The sequence below is a fragment of the Alligator sinensis genome, unplaced genomic scaffold (assembly GCF_000455745.1).
Source record: "Alligator sinensis unplaced genomic scaffold, ASM45574v1 scaffold334_1, whole genome shotgun sequence".
NCBI lineage: Eukaryota > Metazoa > Chordata > Crocodylia > Alligatoridae > Alligator > Alligator sinensis.
This window is the reverse complement of record NW_005842572.1, coordinates 988,216-1,007,451: the sequence shown is the minus strand read 5'-3', so window position 1 is coordinate 1,007,451 and position 19,236 is coordinate 988,216. Positions and strand designations below refer to the sequence as shown.

General features: G+C 54.2%; 1 long non-coding RNA gene across 4 annotated transcripts in view; it reads left to right on the top strand.

The window, feature by feature from the left end:
- The window catches only part of LOC112551708, a 20,796-nt gene extending 2,982 nt beyond the window's left edge, over positions 1-17,814 (top strand). Inside the window, exons 2-7 of one of the 4 annotated variants that reach the window (XR_003096020.1) lie at positions 925-1,151; positions 1,749-1,897; positions 3,703-3,814; positions 4,507-4,586; positions 6,329-9,077; positions 9,110-9,752. This is a non-coding gene — a long non-coding RNA (uncharacterized LOC112551708). Of the gene's footprint in view, positions 1-924; positions 1,152-1,748; positions 1,898-3,702; positions 4,587-6,232; positions 6,248-6,328; positions 9,078-9,109; positions 9,753-14,937 lie in introns of those variants that run through there. The other 3 variants (XR_003096021.1, XR_003096019.1, XR_003096022.1) reach the window with 3 other exon arrangements.
- Positions 17,815-19,236: the final 1,422 nt, after the last annotated feature.

Sequence of the window (19,236 nt, the reverse complement as noted above, 5' to 3'; positions counted from 1 at the left end):
TGGGGGGGGGGGGGGATTCTGTCCCAAGAGTCGGTCTTCAGTGTTGATTAGTTCAAACTGGGGCTTCTGTACCTTTGAACCCCAATGTTTCAGGGAGTTCCTGGCTCTGTATTGATCCTTCCTCTCCTTAGTCTGTGGTGTCCTAGGTGTTAATTGTCGCTTGTTAACTTGTTATCCTGGCTAGCTACTGTGTTATGCAATCAAGATTCAGTCAGGGACCTGCTCAATACAGAGAAGACGCAGTTCCATTTCCCCCCTTGATAACATTGTTACATGGCACAACTTACTTTTAAACTTTAAAGTATATTTGTTACAAAGTTAAAAAAGCATAGACTATAAAACATAAAAGGGTGAAATGCCATGGCACATACAACAAATAGACCAAACATGGCGGGGGGGCATACTGATGCAGAATACTACTTTATACCCATAAAAGCATCTACAAACTATATTTTTATTACAAGTACACCTTAGATTCTATAAAAATAATAATATAATAGAAGAAGAAGAGGGAGGAAGGAAGAAAAGGTAGAAAAGAGAGCATCCCCAGAAGGTGGCAAATACTGCAAAAGGGGCTTTTGCCATATGGAGGGGCAAAAAAAAAAAAAGGTTTCTTGCTACAGAGAGGCCTGATTAGGAAAGGAGCTCAGTGCAGCGGGGGGCCGAGCATCTGCAGCCCAGGGCCCGCAGAGGTGACATGATGATGTAGGCTGTGGTGTGTTGCACCTCCTATGTGGTATGTATGGCGCTGGTGTCCCTGGTGCCAGGATCGCCACGTTTGCTGTTCGAGAGCCAAGAGCAATGCAGTTGGGAGGGGGTGGCGGCAGAGGCAGATGCCAGGCCTGGGATCTGCAGTCCTAACTCGACTAGGACGAGGCCAGGTAAGTCCTCGGGTGGAACTGCCCCTTCATCTGTCGTTCCCAGGCCCTGAGTCCAAGCCAGCCGCCAGACCCTGGAGAACTTCCTCCATCGCAGTTTCCTCCCATGCTCTTGCCCAGCACGCTGCGTTCGGGAAAGCAAACAGCAGGCTAGAGCTCAGCACGAGGGGCTCGTCATCTGGGCACCTGACAGCCCTTTGGCAGACTTGAGCAGATGCCCTTGCTTCAGAGGGCGCTGGGCACAGCAAAGTGGGGGTCTCTGCAAATCACCAGGTGAGTTGCATAGGACTAGGCGTGAGGCTGTCCTGGCCCCGGCTGTGTTTTCTGACCTGGTTCCCTCGGCCATGAGGTTGGCTTCAAGCCTCAGCTCTCACCGTTGTGCGTGACTGCTCGTGTCCTGGCAGTGACGCACATGACTGGGAGGGAGCTTCGGGGGTGCTGAGCTCTGTCCCTGCCGTCCCAGGCAGCTGCATGTGACCTGATGGAGATCCATGGGCTACAATATCCATCACCTCCTGTTTTAGCCCCAGGACCCCTGTGGTCTCGCCCAGGGCACAGGCTGGATGCTCAAGGGGCAGTTACACATGTGTGGGCAACTGGTACCCTCTTTAACAGCTGAAGGTGTGGCTTGGCAGCCCAGCTAGGATGCTCCTTCCCTGCAGCTGGCTTGGGTAGAAACAGATGTTGAATTTTTCCCAGGACAAAGCTTTTTATCCTGGGATCCCCATTGTCCCACTCAAAGTACCTGTGAAGTATCATCAATGACACTTTCCTGGAGAGAGAGAGTTTTTTTTTTTTTTGCAAAAATCTAGTTGGTTTAGTAAAAGAGATCCCCTCTACCATGAGTCCTGATCGCTTTTTTTTCTCTAGACCAATATGGCTACAGCCTGGATACCTCTCATTCATGGGACAGTCGTGGCTAATTCAAATTAATGGCCATAAGCCACCAATGCAGCTCGCTGGTTTTGACTTGGATCAATCAGCGCAGCCTCAAATGCAGTGTCTGCTTTTACCCCTCAGTATGTAGCACCAAGAAGAGCTGCAGTGGTGGAAGGGGTGTGGGTTGTAGCCGGGTTGGTCTAAGGACATAGGCAAACGAGGTTATTTGGGTAAATGGGCCTGAAGCTTGGCATCTTGTTTGCAGTGACTGCAGCAAATGGTGAAGGCTTTGGCCACAGGAGGGCACCACATATTGCAAAAGCACGTCGCATGTCCCTGGCGTGGTGCGTGCTGTAGGACTTGGCTGGTACCTTGGTTTGGAGGTGGGGGTGGGAAATGCAGGCGTATTGATCCTATTGCAAATCCCCTAGACCCAGTGGACTCTGACGCTGGTAGGAGAGTACTGCGGTGACTTACCTTTCAGCTGCTGGTGGGAGGGGAAGGGCTTGGGGGTGAAGCTGAATGCAGCGGCAGGAGGTGCAGAAAAGACCACGGCCGTCAGGGAGGTGGTGCCTTTCTCCCTGTAGCAGGACCCATGCTGAGAAGAGCATCCAGTCCTGCTGCTGCCCCTCACGGGCTGCCTGCCTGCCCCACGGGTCCCCTGTGCTGAGTGACCCCCGCCCATGCTGAGAAGAGCATCCAGTCCTGCTGCCTGCCCGCCCCACGGGTCCCCTGTGCTGAGTGACCCCACGCTGCAGCCCGGCCCCTGCCTGGCTGGAGATACCAATCCTGCCCTGAGCAGGGCACTGGACTAGAGGACTTTCTGAGGTCCCTTCCGGCCCTCCTTTCCTATAATCCTAGAAAACGAGTGTTGGAAGGGACCGCAGGAGGTCACGTCTATCTAGTCCAACCACTTGCTCCAAGCAAGACCAGCCCCAACTATATCATCGCTTGTCTGCCTGAGTTTTGAAAACCTCCAAGGATGGAGATGCTACCACCCCCTGGGTAACCTGTTCCAGTGCTTCACCACCCTCCTAGTGAGAGTTTTTCCTAGTATTCAACCTCAGCCTCCCTTGCTGCAGCCTGAGCCCTTTGCTCCTTGTCCTGCCATCTGCCCCCACAGAGAACAGCCCAGCTCCATCCTCTTTGCAGCCCCCCTGCAGGGAGGTGAAGGCTGCTATTCAATCCCCACAGGCTTCTCATCTCTAGACTAAAGTCCAGTTCCCTTAGTCTTTCCTCACAAGTCATGTCCCCCAGCCCCTCACCATTTTTGTTGCCCTTGGTTTCTGGTGTGCCCAAGCTCAGGAGAGGACAAACCCTGCAGAGAGCACTGGGAAGTGCCTCCCTCCCTCAGTCTAACTGGGAGAGTGAACTCAAATGTGGGGTGTGTTTCTGTGCTGAGGCTTGGCTTCCTGTTTCCTTCCTCCTCCACCTCTTCCTGAACGCACTCATCCCACCGCTCTCGCCTACAAACCCAGCGCAGCGCCACATGCTCCTGCCTGGTAATAGCTCTACTGCAGATGGGCAACACAGCTCGGGCCTTTCCAGACCAGTGGGGTGTCTGAGGACGCCCATGAAAGTCCATGCTTGTGCTCCCGGGTCTGGCAATTGCTTTTGCAAATCCCAGTCCTAGCAGTGCCTTGAGTCCGTCATGGCAAACAGAGCTGATGCGTGTAAAACTTGGGGCAAGAGGAAAAGGAAAATGATTTTTGGCAGAAGCGAGGGTGAGATGTCAAGCAGGAGCGTGAAGTTTGTAATAGTTCTTTTCAAAAGTTTCGTCAAGCCTGGAGCGTGGCCTTTCCCATTTCCAGGGAGAGCGGGAGAAAAGGTCTGGAGAGAGAGGTGTTATTCCTACCGTGTAAAGTGCAAGGGGGAATGGTCTTGGGTATCATGATAACAGTGGTTAATCACCAGTGGTTATTCCTTCTTCCTGCATTGAGTATAGCTTGACCAGAACCTGTCCCAGGTCTCGGCTGTCACTTGGCCAGCACAAAGGTGTCCGTCCCTTAACTTCAACGGGGGTCATGGCACCGTTTCGGAGATGAAGGGGGTCCCAGGTAAGTGATGCCCCAGCTGGCACATCAAAGGTCCCTGAGGTTTGGAGCCCCAAGGGGGAACTGACCCCCTGTTCCTGGTCATTATGTGAACTCCCAGGAAAGCTGCATGAGAGCAAATCTGCCTCCACGCAGTTTCTGCCTGGTCTGTGCCGCATGCATAGGGAAGCTTGTACGTCCTCCCTAGACTGAGGCCAGCACTTACAATGTTTCAGAGCGGTCTCGCTGCCTGGAAGCCTCATCAGTTTAAAAGCCCCGCAGCCAGGACTCGCTTAGCATCTTGTAATCTACTGAGATTTTTGCATGTCTGCATCCAGGCTCCTGACTGTGAATTATCTCCTTTATTAACTGCTCACTGGAGAGAGACACTGCTCCGATGGCCTCTCAGACGGAAAATGAGGCCATTAATCGGCGTAATCACCTGCCAGCCTTTTTGGCTTTGCAGACCCTGGTAGTGAGAATGCCTTGCACATTAAAACCATGTCCCCTGCATGCTCCGGCCTGTCTGTCTTGTAGGCGGGCAGGGATGGCCATGCTAGTGATACAGAGGCTTGAATGCCATGGTAGGAAGGAGCTGCCATACTTCTCTCAAGGGTACTTGCATGTTCTGACATCTTTCTCCCATAACTGCCCCGCTGCTGTCCTAGCCCGTTGGCTTGTTACTCCCTAATTCATATCTGCTTTCACTCTTTCAGGCCACCTTGGTCACCGAACTGTCTATCACCTGCCGCGTCTTTTCCTGAGGAAGACGGATCCCAAATGCAGCTCATTTTAGGTAAGATGGCTCCTGGCGAGCAGAACAAGAGGGAAGGGCAAGTTTCAAAGCAGCAGGCATGGGAGCTAAATAGCAGGATGAAATCATGAGGCTACATCTGCCCGGGGGCAGGTGCTGCTGGGGTGAGATGTTTGGGTCTTCTCGGGTTAAGACGAGCCATCTTCTTTCCTTTGCATGGCCAGGAGCTTCCCTCTGCTTGTACAGGGGTGTGTGAGGGTCAGAGGCCCTGCTGGTGACGGAAATGGAGCTCAGCCATGGAGCATGTGAGAACTGCAGCGGTTTAGGACAGGTGCCTTTTGCAGGTTTGAACAGGAAGCATTGCCTTTGTCCCCTCCAGTGTGTTGAGCCCATGGGGAATGGATGAGCCTCTAGCTGCTCCCTGTCCCCATTTTTCTTTACGCTTCCTCCTGTGCCATAATAATGTCCAGCTTTAAGGCTGTCTTCTGCCCTGGCGCAGCCAAAGACCTGGCCCACTGAGTTTGGTCTGCTCTGGCATGCCCCGTGCCTCTGGCCAAGTGACCTCGGGCCCTCTCACACAGCTGCATCTTCTTGCATCTGTGCAGCTGGAGTCCCTGAGAGGCGAGCAGGTCCATCGCCTCTGGAAAGCCAGGCCCGTGGTCTGTGAACATGGGAGCCCTGCCTTGGAGGTACCCAGCCATGCTGGATGCTTGTGCAGGTTTTGCCCTTCACTAAGGATGCAGATTCCTTCCCTGGCTGCAGGGGAGCTGTGGAAATGCACTTAGCAGCATCTGCGAGCACCTCTGATGTTGAGCTGATGAACGCTATAGGAAGCCCAGGAGAAAACCACTTATTCCCTTTGCATTGCAAAGCCTGGAGGGCTCCTGGGAAATAAGGGGGACCTGCACTGAACGTGGAGGATCAGAAGAAACCAGAATTTGCTGGCTTATTCCCTGAGCACCGAATGAAGCCTGGATCTCCCAGGAACCTGCACCGTGGGCTGGCCGAGGAGACTGCTCGATAGTACTGGAGCTCCAGCCTCGTAGGGCATCAGGGTGCCTTGTGAGCAAGGGATGCCTCCTGCCAGGCTCCTATGGTGAGGGGAGGGGGGTGCTTTGCTGCCTTTCTGTCATGGTCTTCCGGCTTTCATGCACCCACCCTCAGCAGGCAGAGGTCTTTGGCTGGTGGTTTGGAAAGGCATCGCAGGTCTCCAGCTTTCAGTCTGGGAGGTCCAGGAGCGCTCGGTTTGTTTGCCCTGCGGGTCCCCACCTGCCTCCTGTCGCGTCTGCGCAACGTGCGGCCTGAGCCGGCGAGACCTCTGGTGCCCCTGCCATCCCAGTAGAAAAGCAGCCAAGACATGGAGGGAAGCTGCTCCTGACTGAGCTGTGTATTTAATAACATACTGTGGGCCAGCATGGGAGCAGATGGACTTGCTATCTATCTAGCTATGTAGCTATCTAGCTATCTAGCTATCTATCTTATTTATATATAAAAACCTGGCTAAATTAACAGGATGGAAAGGGATCTAAGACACGGCAGTGTGAGTTCATGCAACTACCAGGAACATGTGCCAGGGTGTTTAAGTCTCTTGGAGGTGTTGGCCACAGCCCAGGTTGGGGACTTGGACTGGGCTGTGCCAATGCTACAGCTGGTTCCTGACTCAAGGGTCTTGCCCTTTTTTTGCTCAGGGTCAGACCGATGCCAGAAGAATGGGGACTTGGACTGGGCTGTGCCAATGCTACATCTGGTTCCTGACTCGAGGGTCTTGCCCTTTTTTTGCTCAGGGCCAGATGAACGGTGCCGTATATTACACTGGGGATGACGGACCATGCGATGGAGTCGCTGTCACAGACGGGCACCTGTTCCCAGGACGCTCCATCTCTCGACCTTGGAAAAGTGCCCAAATGAAGCAGCAGCCATTCTGTCCTGGGCTTGCATCATAAAGAGCCCACGTCACTTGGGGTGACGTCCTCCCGAGCCTGATCTCTGAGTGCCTGCAATGTGTTTAGGGGAGGTGGTGCACGGGGAAATGGGAAATGGAAATACCATTGCCTGCCACTGCCGCCAGCCCCAGATGCTGGCTGGAGGTACCGAGAGACGGCAGCCTTTTGTTGGGTAACCTCCCATCTCTGTCATTCCTGGACGAGACCGTGAGCTACCAGGGAATACCATGCCAACCTTTTTATTCTCTGCCAGTCTTGCTATACCAGCAAAGGTTGTGCTATACCTTTCAGGCGGTGTGTTTCAGAGCTTTCTGTTGCTCAGGAGTGTTTTGGTTTGCTGGGGAGAGTGAGTGGGAGAAAACTTCCTTATCCAGACTCAGAGAGAAATCTTACATGGACAATACTGATTTAAATCTGCAGAGACCATCCCTTTACTCCGGTTTAGTGGAACGAGGTACTCGGTTTGTCTTTAGACGTCTTGTTTCCAAAGCATCTCTTTCTCTGCAAAGGAGAAGCCTTTCCTCTCAAACACTCCTATGAAGCAGGGAGGTAGCAATGCGCTATCGCCTGGGGCCCCCGGTTCTGCACAGCCAGATGCTGACAGGTGGCCTGTGTCTTGTATTATCCAGACCTGGAGCACCGGAGAGTCGTTAAAACCTGGTATCATCCAGACCTGGTGCAGATGAGGCTCAGAGAAAGCAGCCTGCTGAGCTGGACTGTCTGAAGATCCCCCAAGCAGGGAGAAGAGATCAGGTATCGATGCTTGAGAACTGGCAGAGCTTTAGAGGCTCTGGGAGCTTGCACAGACACAGGAAACATGGACAGGAAAGAGGAAGAGAAGGGCACGCTTCTGGGACATCAGAGGAGAGGGGTTGTGCCCAGGCGGGCAGTCCTGGCTCCTCGACTCGCCAGTGCAAACCCTGGAAGGGCGAGAGCTGAGGCAGGGGGTGTGTGCAGGCTTTTCTGGTCTCCTGTCTAGACCGCACATCCTGTGCTGGCTCTGGAAGGAGGAATTGGGTTTTGGAGCCTGCACAAAACCAGTGGGCCCATCTCTTCCACTGCCACGTGTCCTGGTGTGGGGGTGTGCAGTGAGCCCTGAACACACCTAGGCTCAGAGACCTGGGATGGGATGTGTGTAAACCAGAAGGAGGTGGAGCGGGGGGCCAGCTCTGGTCCTGAGCTCCTTTTCTGTGGAGAAGTCTTGGAGCAAGAGCTGGACTCCAGTGGGGTCAGCTGCTCCCATGCTCTGGCCCTCAGGCCCAGCAAGACTGCTCTTGCAGCCCACATTGGTCATGTCCAGCTTGCCGCCAGTTTTCCTTGCTTAAACCTCTGCTGTGGTTTAAGCAAGCGAGTCCCACATCCGCGGGGACCTGTCGCCCCAACTGCATGCCTCCCTTCCTCTGTTCCCATCCCATGTTCTTGTTTCTGGGTCATTCCTGATGAGCTCTGCCCTCCAGGCTCCCCTCTTCGCAGCGTGGGCTGGCTGGAGCATCGCCGACAGTCCCCGCTCATGCTGGGCAGAGCCGCTGCGTGCGGGCTGAGCTCATCCCTTTCACAGAGGCCCTTTGTGGGCAGACGCCAGTGCAGAGCCACGAGCTTTGCAGAGGTTACTTACACCTCACCGGGCCCGCAAGGCCCTGGCTGGCCATGCTGTCGCCCCACGAAGCTAGAACAAAGCCCCACACACATGCTTTGATCCTTTCCTTGCCAAGCTGGTACGGGCTAGTTAGTGCAGTGTTAAAGCTCAAGAGCATTGGCGAAATGGGGGTCCAGGAAGGGTGGTCGTTCCTCAAGGGAGCGATCCTACCGGCGTGGAGGGAGACAATCCCAGTGCACAGAAAAAGGGGCAAAGGGGCTAAGAAGCTCCAAAGTCCAGGAAAGCCTAAGGACTAAGAAAGAGGGATACAGGCTGTGGAAACGGGGGGTAGCTGGCTACCAAGGAGGAGTACACCTCCCCGGCTTGCACTCGCAGGGACTCAGAAAGGCCAAAGCAGGATTAGCACTTAGGCTGGTGACAAAAATTAAGGACAACAAGAAGTCCTTCAGGTATATAGGGAGCAAAAGGAAGGTGTGGGATAGCATAGGACCCTGCGGGATAGGCTAGGACAATTGGTGACAGAGTGGGGGGCAAAGCTGAGCTCTTCAGTGAGTTCTTTGCATCTGTATTCCTGGACACAGACCGAGAGAAATCTCCCAGTTGGATCATAGACAGGCACAGGAGGGACACCAGCCCACCACCTGTTAGCGCAGACTTGGTGAAGGGCACTTGGAGGGACTGGATGTGTTCAAATCAACAGGCCCGAATGAACTGCACCCACAGGTGCTAAAAGAATTGGCCAGTGTCATAGCAGAGCCGCTGGCACGGCTGTTCGAGCACTCACGGTGCTCAGGTCAGGTCCCGGAGGACTGGAAAAGGACCAGTGTGGTCCCTATTTTCAACAAGGGGAGGAGGGAGGAACTGGGAAACTACAGGCCAGTTAGTCTCCTCTCTATCCTCGGGAAAACTCTGGAAAAAATATTAAGGATCGCACTTGTGGGAGCCCAGCGGAGGAAATAATGCTGAAAGGAAATCAGCATGGGTTCATTGCAGGTAGAAAGGAAATCAGCATGGGTTCATTGCAGGTAGATCCTGCCTGACTAACCTTGTTTCTTTTTACGACCGGGTCACACGCTGCTTAGACGCAGGAGTCGAGGTAGATGTCATCTACCTGGACTTCAAGAAGGCCTTTGATACGGTATTGCGTGCTGTTCTCATAAATAAGCTGAGCGGCTGTGATGTAGATGATTACGCAGTCAGGTGGGTTTGCAAACTGGCTTAGGGGTCGCACCCAGAGAGCGGTGGTGGACGGGTCGGTATCGGCCTGGAAAGATGTGTGCGGTGGAGTCCCGCCAGGCTCTGTCCTTGCACTGGTGCCATTCAATGTCTTCATCAGTGACTTGGACGAGGGTGTGGAGAGCACCCTGTTCAAGTTTGCAGATGATACCAAATTATGGGGTAAAGTTAACACACCAAAGGGTAGGGAACAGATCCAGGTGAATCTGGAAAAATGGGCAGCACGAAATAGGATGCAGTTCAACAAGGACAAGTGCAAAGTGCTGCACCTGGGCAAAAAGACCTACCAACACACTCCCAGGCTGGGGGATGCCCTTCTCAGCAGTGGAAAGGGATCTTGGAGTCATAGCTGACTCCAAGATGAACACGAGTCGTCAAAGTAACGAAGTGATCAGCAAGGCTAACCGCACTTTATCGTGCATTAGCAGATGCATGACAAACAGGTCCAGGGAGGCGATGCTTCCCCGCTATGCGGCACTGGTCAGTTGGAGAACTGCGTCCAGTTTTGGGGCCCGCACTTCAAGACGGGCACTGGTCAGTTGGAGAACTGCGTCCAGTTTAGGGGCCCGCACTTCAAGACGGACGTGGAGAATCTCGAGAGAGTCCAGAGGAGGCCCCTCGTACGGTCAGGGGCCTGCAAGCAAGGCCCTACGAGGAAAGACTCAGGGCCCTGGATCTCTTCAGCCTTCCCAAGAGGAGGCTGAGAGGTGATCTTGTGGCTGCCTACAAATTAATTGTGGGGGGCAGCAGGGAATAGGAGATGCTCTGTTTACTAGGGCACCCCTGGAGTAACTAGGAACAAAGGCCACAAATTGATGGAGAGCAGATTTAGGTTGGATGTTAGAAAGACCTTCTTTACGGTGAGGGTTGCCAGAATCTGGAAGGGGCTCCAAGGGAGGTGGTGCTCTCCCCTACCCCGGGGGTCTTCAAGAGGAGACTGGACATGCACCTGGCTGGGTCGTCTGACCCCAGCGCTCTTTCCTGCCCAGGGCAGGGGGTCGGACTCGGTGACCTACTGAGGTCCCTTCCGACCCGAACATCTCTGAATCTACAGCACGCTTCCTATGTGCTGAACTGACTTGCGGTGGGAGGGAAATCCCTCTACAGAGGGACTTGGACCCTCGGGGGGGTCGTTCATGCCTGCGGCTTGGTTTGTTGCAGCGAGAGCAGACGATGTGCTTGCTTCTGAACGGTGGTCTGCTCCTGCACGTGGCATCGATGCCCACGCTTGTCTGCACAGATGCATCCGTGACGGGTCAGCACTGCTTGCGTGTAGCACCTTTGAGTGTGGGTTCATACAGAAACTGAGCCCCCTGAGAGCACATCGGGTGCCAAAGGTGGCTGATAAGCTTCCATTTCTGGTCTAATACCTTCAGTCCCCAAGCAGCTCTTTTCCTCCCCAGCTGCTGGTGCAGTAACTGCTTGGACCGGTGGGTGAGGTTGCTTGAAGCACAGGGTTAACCTGTTGGCTGTTTGGCCGCGTCCTGCCCTGCACATTGTTTCACCTTTTTCCTTCCGCTGCCGTAATCTGATGGTGGCTTCCTCCCTCCTGCAGGGCAGGGCCGGGGGTATCCTAGCTTGGCTTCCTTCCCCGCCGTGTCGCGCTGCTTTTGCTCCAGCCCAGCGGAATAAAAAAAATCATATCGTTCCTCAGCCCTTCCGGCTTCTGCTCTCCATAGCTTCCCTTCTCCCTGGACATGGGGGCTCGGAGGTCTGAGTGCCCGTCCCTCTCTTCCCCTGTGCTATAATGCTATTATGTCTGGATGGGCTCTTCAGTTGCCTCTCGGGCCTCCTGCAGTGGCTGATCGGAGATGCTCGTGTTCCCAGGAGAGAGACTACAGAGGACAGGGGCCGGTGCCTTGATTATCACCTGCTTCCACCTTGCTCTTCATGCAGCGCTTCACCATGGCATCCTTCCGGGTGAGGCTGGCGGTCTGTTGCTTCCTCTGTGATCGTGGTCAGGGCACGTTGTTTGGCTTCGGGTGGGCTGTGCCAGGGTGCAGCTGGGTGTGTGCATCTGCTTTGCTTGCCCTGTGGCCGGAGGCATGTTGCTTCTGGAGCTTGGCATTGTTGGAAAGGACACAGAGGGCCAAAAATGAAGGGTGGTTTTGCAATCCTTTAGCTGTGTTCTGGCAAACTAACATAACTGAGGTGCTGGCTGAGACCTTTGGACCGGTTTGATAGTCACCTGAGGATGCTCCTGCTGTCTGCAGGTCTCTTGTCTACTATTACCGGTGCAATGGGAGTTAAGTGACTAGAAAGGGATGCATTGCCGAGGCGTGATTCTGGGGCTGGTGGCGGGTGCATCGGAGGTGAGGAGGCCGAGGCCTGATTCTGGGGCTGGTGGCGGGGGCATCGGGGGGGAGGGGCTTAAACCTGAGGTCCGAGGAATGGTACGTCTATCCTGGGAACTGCACAGGTGGCTCAGTCCAAGCCTGTTGGAGTCGACGAGCGCCTTTCCGCTAGCTTTAGGCAGCTGTGGGTCAGGCCAGGACTGTGTGCCCTGTGTGTTCAAGTTACTGGTGAGCAGGAATTGAATGAGCTCGTGGACCCGATGCAAGAAAGGTGGAGGTAGCATGGCTGCCCAGTGGGGCATGGTACCACAGGCACGGCATGACTGGGCCTGTCCTCTGAGCACCCCCAAGCAGCAGGCTTCCTCTGCAGCGGGGTCTCCGAAGCCAGGCAGGGCCTGCTCCCCACTCCCCTCGAGGTGTGCATGCATTACCCAAACTGGTTCTCCCAGAAATTCAACTGGGAGCCATCGCTCCAGCAAATCCTGTGGCAGCCTCCCTAACGATCATGCTCAAGGCTTTTTGACTGCAGCGCTTGGCTTATGACTCGGTCTGTTCCCAGCTGTCCAAAGAGACGGCAGGAAACGTCCATCCAGGCAGAGCAGCAGCCTCAGGCATGTATTCCAGGTGGCAAATCCTTTCCGTCTTCTCTCCTGGTCTCATCTCTGGTGCGGTTTTGCACAATGGTGGGAACTAAAGTTCCTCTTTAATCCAGTTTGTGCAACATCTAGATCATTGTTGCAGGGTTGCAAGGGACCTCTAGCCCCGAGTATGGAGGCTTCCTTTGTGCTTCCCCATCTTGAAGGATCTGGGTGTAAAACAGCGCATGCTGTTTCTCTGAGCTTCTCCATGAGCCACAAGATCTCTTGCTCCGCTGGGAATTAAACTGAGGTCCTCTTCCTGCAAGTCCATTACCTTCCTGCATTAAATCCCTGAACTGAGAGACTCAAGCCATCATTGATGCAGCAAACGTATAAGGCTGCTTCTGCTCCAAGAACCAATCCCACCATCTCTCTGGTCCCAAAATGACCCTGCATTTCAGGGTTTCTGAAATGAGGCTCCAATGATCTCTGAAATGCATTTCCCAACCTGGGAGGGGGCACCGAGTTTGGGCTGAGAGGAAGAGCAGTCCCGGATCTGGTGCAGAGTGATCTCTGCTTGCTGCGGTCCCAGTACGAAGAGCCCAGGCACGTGGGATCACTTTTGTTCTCTTGCTGTCTCTGCAGTGGTTTTTGTTGAGCAAAGGGATGCCGGTCTCGTTTTCTGTTCCCATTGCTCGTGTAGATGGCACAGCACGTGCCTTGAGAGTGAATTGCGTGTCTGGGGTTAGCACGTGCTCTCGTGCCCCGCTGGGGAGCAGGGAGGGCATATGCAAGGATCTTACCTACGTTCTGCTCTGCCAACCAGTGTGTGGACAGTGCCGTGGACATGCAATCTCTGCCTTTGGCTTCATGGTTTTAGCTTGCCTTCCACATAGGCTGGCTACTCTGAACGAGGCCTCTGCCAGTAGGCAGAGCACAATCCTCCATTCCCAGTTTTAGCGCTGGCTAGCACCACCGTGAAGGGCATCCTCTTACTGTGGATGGCGTTTGTTGTTCTTGCCCAAAGTCGGTGTCCCCTCCTGGGTTGGGCAGAAATGCATTTTGGAGATTTGTTCCAGCCGTATGTCAGAAACCCTGAAATGCAGGGTCGTTTTGGGGCCGGAGAGACAGTGGGATTGGGTCCTGGAGTAGCAGCAGCCTTGCATGTTTGCTGTGAATGACTGCTCGAGTCTTGGTTCAGGGCTTTGTCCCGGAGCTGGGGCAGGAGAAAGGGGCCTTTCCACCTGGCCAGGTGAACAAGTTACTCTCTGGTGTCACCCTCTCCAACTTCTCCCTGCCCAGGTGAAAACCTGATGTTCGCTTATCTGAAGCTAGCATGTGCAGTAAGAAGCCCACATGAACATTTACTGGTCCGGGGTCAAATTCTCCCTCCTTGACTCAAGACGTTGCCACTTAGTGCATGTCCTTGGGGGTGTCTGACTCTCACTGGCAGTGTGGTTACAGGGCTGGATTGGGGGCACGTGCCATGCCGCTCGGTTGGGTTTCTGGCTTCTCCAAGAGAAGTAGAAAGAGTTGGAGAGAAGAAGCCCCAGACACTGGCGGGAACAGCCTGATGTTAGGCTGTTCCCGCCTAACATCAGGCGCGCGCGGCACCCCGTGGGGCGGGTTCCCGTGTCCCTGGGGGCGCGTCCTGGCCGGCTCTTCTGTGGGGAGCTGAGTTTAGCAGCTGGTCTGTGCAAAACTTCTCTCATGCCTGGAGTGGGTCTGTCTGGAAGTAAAGGCTTATTTCTGCTCTAGAAACTTTGCATTGGCCCGGTGGTGCTGGAAAGGCCCCGTGGAGAGGCAGCTTTGGCTGGAAGAAGAGCCCTGTTACCAGTCACCAGTTCCCAAGCACATCTGGGCTTGGTCTGCCCAGCTGCATCTGTTAAATCAGTGGTGATGCAGCTCTGCTGGCCATGCCCAGTACGGGGGTGACTTTTTGCATGCTCTGCCAGCATAGCTACCCGGGGCAGAAGTTGTTCAGTGGAGATGAGGTCTGCTAAGCTAAAGAGGACCAAAGCACTCGGCTCCTTGTGGGTGCCGCCTTGTCCTGGGATGTAGAAGGAGCAACTAACTCCATGTGCCACCAGGTCTGCAAGGCAGCACCATCTTGGCCAATTTGGAAATTGCCTGTCACTTTTAATTCCCAATTAATGGCCAAGACATCATGGAAAGAGAGGGCTTGGCCAACTGATGCATTCGCACAAGAGGCTTTCCAAGAACGAGCGATCCATCCGACCAATATTTCCAGTCACTCTCTTCCAGGGGGCAGGGATTAAAGCCACAGGGCAAAAAGCTTCACGTAGCAAAATGGAAACAGGATACGAACCCATCCTTTCTCCCTGCTTTGCTCTTCTATTTGATAAAGTCAGCAATAAGCCCTCTTATTGTTTCCCACACCCCGTGAGAAAAACAGCTGGAAGGATTTCATAACAGACTCGTCAGTCGGGTGATAAATTATCTACTGTCATTAATTCTAAAGCTAGCTGAAGACTTTTTTTTTTTTTTTTTAACTAGCAAAAGTGCTTTTGCTGAAATTGCCTATTTGGGGGGGGAAAGAAAAACCTGGTGCACTCTGGGAAAGCAGGTCTGTTTCTCTCCACGCGGCCAGCCCCCACGCCTTCCATTAAAAAAAAAAAAAAATTGAAAACGAAAAATATAGTTAAAAGTTCTATTGGTTTTCTTTTCACCTCCTCTTAATGGCTCTTCTCCCATGGTTTTTTTTTTTCCTTCCATTTTTTTCAGCCACAAAAGGAAGAACACAGGGAGAGCCTCATTTTCATAAATGGCCATTTTCTAGAGAAAGCACTTGAACAAATCGATGCCAGCAGTTACTTCCCCAAGCCTGATTTTTACCAGTCATTCTTCCAGTTTCCTCCAGCTCCAAACTCCCTCCCGCTTGGTCACGGCCCGCGTCGCCTGAGTGGCGTTGAACGAGGATGGTCCTTTGCTAACGGGATCGCTCTGCATTCATTCAGGCCCTGTCTTCAAGCACGCTGCACTGCTCTGTCCATGCAGCTCCGTGGGCCAGCTAATTAGCTCAGGGTAGGCTAATTGGCACTGCTAGTTAGCCAGGCTGAAGGGCCTGCGCTGCTTCTGGTTCAGGAGTCGGCCCGCCAAGAGCAGCACCATTGCTTGAGGATGCCCTGCATGGGCACGGTGACTTTCCCATGCTGTGAAATGGCCTCAGATCGTCAGCCTTGTAAAGCTACATTCCTCCTGTGCCGTGTGCGGGGTATGTAAGGACAGCCTGCGTGCCAGGAGGGGTTTCTAACCTGAACTTGAAAGTCAAGTCACCCATCTGGGGAGGGTCTCTACAAGGCCATTGCAGTCCTTGATGTCCTGTTTCACCCCTAATTCTAGCCCGGAGTGGCGACGGCTCACGGTGCTGTAGTGCTAGTCCTTTGTGATATGAAATGTTTAGGCAAACTTTGAAATATACCCAAAAAGCCGCCGTTGTCTCCTGGATTTATGACTGTGGAGTTAAAATGAGCTGTCAACGATCTCGCGTGGCCGTGCCCAGACCCCGGTCAGGAAGAGAGATGCTTTGTGCTCGTTGCGAAGGTCTGAGCCTTGCAAGAGGCTCTCGGATGCAGGGGTGCACCCTTGCTCAGACACGCTCCGGTGTCACTGGGGCTGGATGGACACGAGGGGTCTGCCTCTGTGCAGGGACCGCAGAGACAAGCCCATGCCTCGCCTCCATGCTGCCCATCCAGGGTGGCTTATCCGCCTGGGGCAGTCGGCATGAACGTTGCCTCCTTTCCTTGGCAGCCTCCAGAGCCACGCACGGAGGCTGTTCCTCGCAGGGCAGGCCAGGGACCTTGTGGTCCCACAGAAATCGCACCCGGTGGCTTTTGGTTTCCTTCCTGATGGCTGCAGGATCGTATGGCGTTGTTTTCCCTCTGCTGAGAGAGGTTGGTTTAACATTGTAGGAGGGAAATGGGTTGCACCCGCTGTCCGGGGGCTGCAACCGGAGGGGGTTGGCCGGCTTCTGGAAGGACAGCTTTGGGAGATGCCGCCCTGACTTCCTGCAGCTGACCCCAGCTCGGATCCTGGACTCGCATTCAAGACAGACGTCTGTCCTGCAGGGCAAAGTGGCCCTGGAGGATGGAGGCTGTGGGGTGTCTAGATAAGGTGTGGGACTCGTTCTTCCAGCCGGCGCTGGCTGTGTTGAGGGTGGAGGGGTGCTTTGATTTACGGGGTGCCTTGGTGTCACCAGCAGAGCAAGGGATGCTTCAGGGGAAGGAGACGCAGTCCTTTCTAATAGTCATCCAACACCTCCTCGGGCGGGTGCTGGGGAGGGTGCCCGTGATGGTCCGAAGCCAGGCTGGGCACCCTCCTGAGAGCCAAGCCCGGCGCCTCGGGGCCGCTCTGTGCTGGCGGTGAGGAGCAGATGGCCCAAAGCCCCTGCAGGCGTGTGGCCCAGAGCCATCTTCTTTATCCAGGGCTACTCTGGGCTGTCTCCTCCACAAGCTGAAGGGCCCAGATGCAGATGAAGAAGGCTGGAGGGCATGGCACTTTTTCTTGGCAGCCTCGTCTCAGTTAGGAGGCATTTGGAGAGATGCTGCTAGAGTGGGTGGCCTCGCTGTGCCGGCTGCAATGGGGAGCGTCCCGACCAGTCTAAACGTGCTGGGTTGGACTGGGGAAAGCAGTGGGAGAATGTAATTTGGTTGTGTTAGTATAACTGGCAAGGGAAGCCAACGTAGCTTAGCTTGTCCTGAAGCACAAGGGGAGACGGCACCAAAAAAGGGTGCTGGTTTTCAAAATCCTTTTTTATTTTTTTCCCCCTGCTAGTGTTAAAGCGTGCTGTAACTGTGAGGGTTCAGGAATGATGCAAAATGCAAGGGTTTCTTAGGGTGACCTGATGGAGTGCCTTGCCTTTGAAAGTTTGTCTGACTCTTTCCTAACTATAACAGGTCCAATAAAAGACATCACCCAAAGAAATCCTTTCTTTTTTTTCCTTGAATGCTTTGTTCCAGCAGCTAAATACACATGGGTTCTTGTGAGGAGGCAGCAGAGCACTCGAATGTGGGTTTAAGGGGTGTTTTGTGAAGCTGACAAATTCCCAGTGACCAGGGGCGCAGGGGGCTGGTCGTTTTGAGTCGTCCAAGGAAAGGCAATGGCAGGGGTTGAAATATTTGGTGCTAGCTTTGCATAGAGGGACTGTACACCCTGTATCCATTGGTGCTGCAGCCCCCCGTGATCTGGCTAGACCACGGCTAGAGCCAAAACCAAGACTGCCGTGATGTCCGTCGGCAAGCTCCAGTATGCCGATGATGCTGTAGCACGCGCTTCATGCACCGACATCAGCTCCTGGGACCAGACGGAGGAAGTCTGCTGCAGGGATCTTGGTACTTTGAAACCTCATGACATCAACCGGAGATGGAAAAGCAGGAGCGGCAGAAGCAGCGTGTCGCTGACCGAAGCAAGAGTCTGGAGCCACCCACCCCGCACGGAAACACGTGCCTGAGTTGCAACAGAGCCTGTTGATCCCGGATCGGCCTCATCAGCCATCTTTGGACCCATGGATAAAGCGGAAGCCAATCATCCTCGACTGCGAAGGATTGCCGCTGCCGAGGCATTTAACCCAGAGATTTCCATCGCTAGACACTGAAGGAAAGCCAATCCCCAAGAGTAAGTTATTTAAAGCATTGCTGTCGAATGCTGCACAGACTTGGGGGCATTGAATTATTTGCATGAGCAAATTCAGAGTAATCTGCATCCACGTCTGACCCTCTAATGCACGTCTACCCCCGCTGCTGTGGAGTGCGTACCTGCTGTCTGCAGTGCGTCATCCTCATGACCAGAGCTGGTGGGGACCCCCTGCTCCAGGTTTTTGGGAGAGCATATTGCAGGAGTTGGGACCTACAGAAATGTTCCAGTCTGGGATGTCCTGTCCTGATTCAGGATAAACGAGTGTCCTGAAAATGTGCCAGGTTCAGTGAAAGGAGGGTATGTTGTCCTGGCTGGCGCTGTGCTGGAGGAAAGGAGATCTCCTCTTTTACAGGTGGTAACTGAGATCCAGGGGATTGCAGGAGGGCCAGGGAGGAGGCCTGGGGCAGAGCTGGGATCCCCAAGTCAGAGTCCTCCTTCCTCCCCATCGCTGCCAGGACTGTCATGAGCAAGGAGGAAAGAGAGGGCAATGAAACAGCGATGCGTATCAGTTGTCCAGCCTGCTGTGTGCAGAGCGGAGGCTGCAGCCGGGTGCTGCGAAGCCTCTCTGCAGCCTCCCAAAGCAAAGTCCTTGAAAGGGGCTGCATTAAATGGGCTGTGCAAGCTGTCCTCTGACCCCCACCCCAGCTCTGCCCTACCAGTGGCTTCAACTCCAAGCTTTGGTTTTGCCTGATCCTCCCTGCTCTCTGTCTCAGTTCACATTGGGTTCAATGCCTCCATGTCCTGCAGCTGCTGCTCCACTTCCAGACCAGTCGCATGGCCCCTTTTGGTGCACAGGTTTCACCACCGCTCTTTTGCTCAGCCCTCTCCCCGCAGAGGCTCTCTGGGGCTCTGCCAGCTGCGTGGCCGTGCAGCACGTGGCTGTTGGCCGTCAGGGTCCCACTGTCCCCAGCTGCTTTCCCTTCGGGTGGGTGCGTGTGGTCTGAGCCCGGTATGGTGAGGAAGCATCCTCATCGTGACCTGACCTCCATAGAGAGGTAGTGAGCAGTGGAGAACGCCTTGCAGGGGATGCATTAACAAGCAGCAACCTGTGGGTTTTGCACGGGGGTCGCCAACACATGCAGGCTCCCAAGGCAAAGGTGCAGTGAAGACGAGCTGCTTTAGATGTCTTGCAAGGTGAGCTTATCAAGGTGCTGCCTCGTGGTGGGGGGCATAGGCTTGCATGCACCTTGCCTTCCAGGTGGTTCTCCCAGGGGGCTGGTTACCCTGAGATCATTATAGGAGCTTTTGTAGTCGTTTAATCCCAGCAAGATAGCGGGTTGGAGCCCTGTCGGTGTGTTATCTGATGCTGCTGCTGCTCCATCCTCCGTGGCTTGGTTCTGGGGAGGGGTTGGATGCATAGTGAGATTCCCCATTTCCTTTTAACCAGCA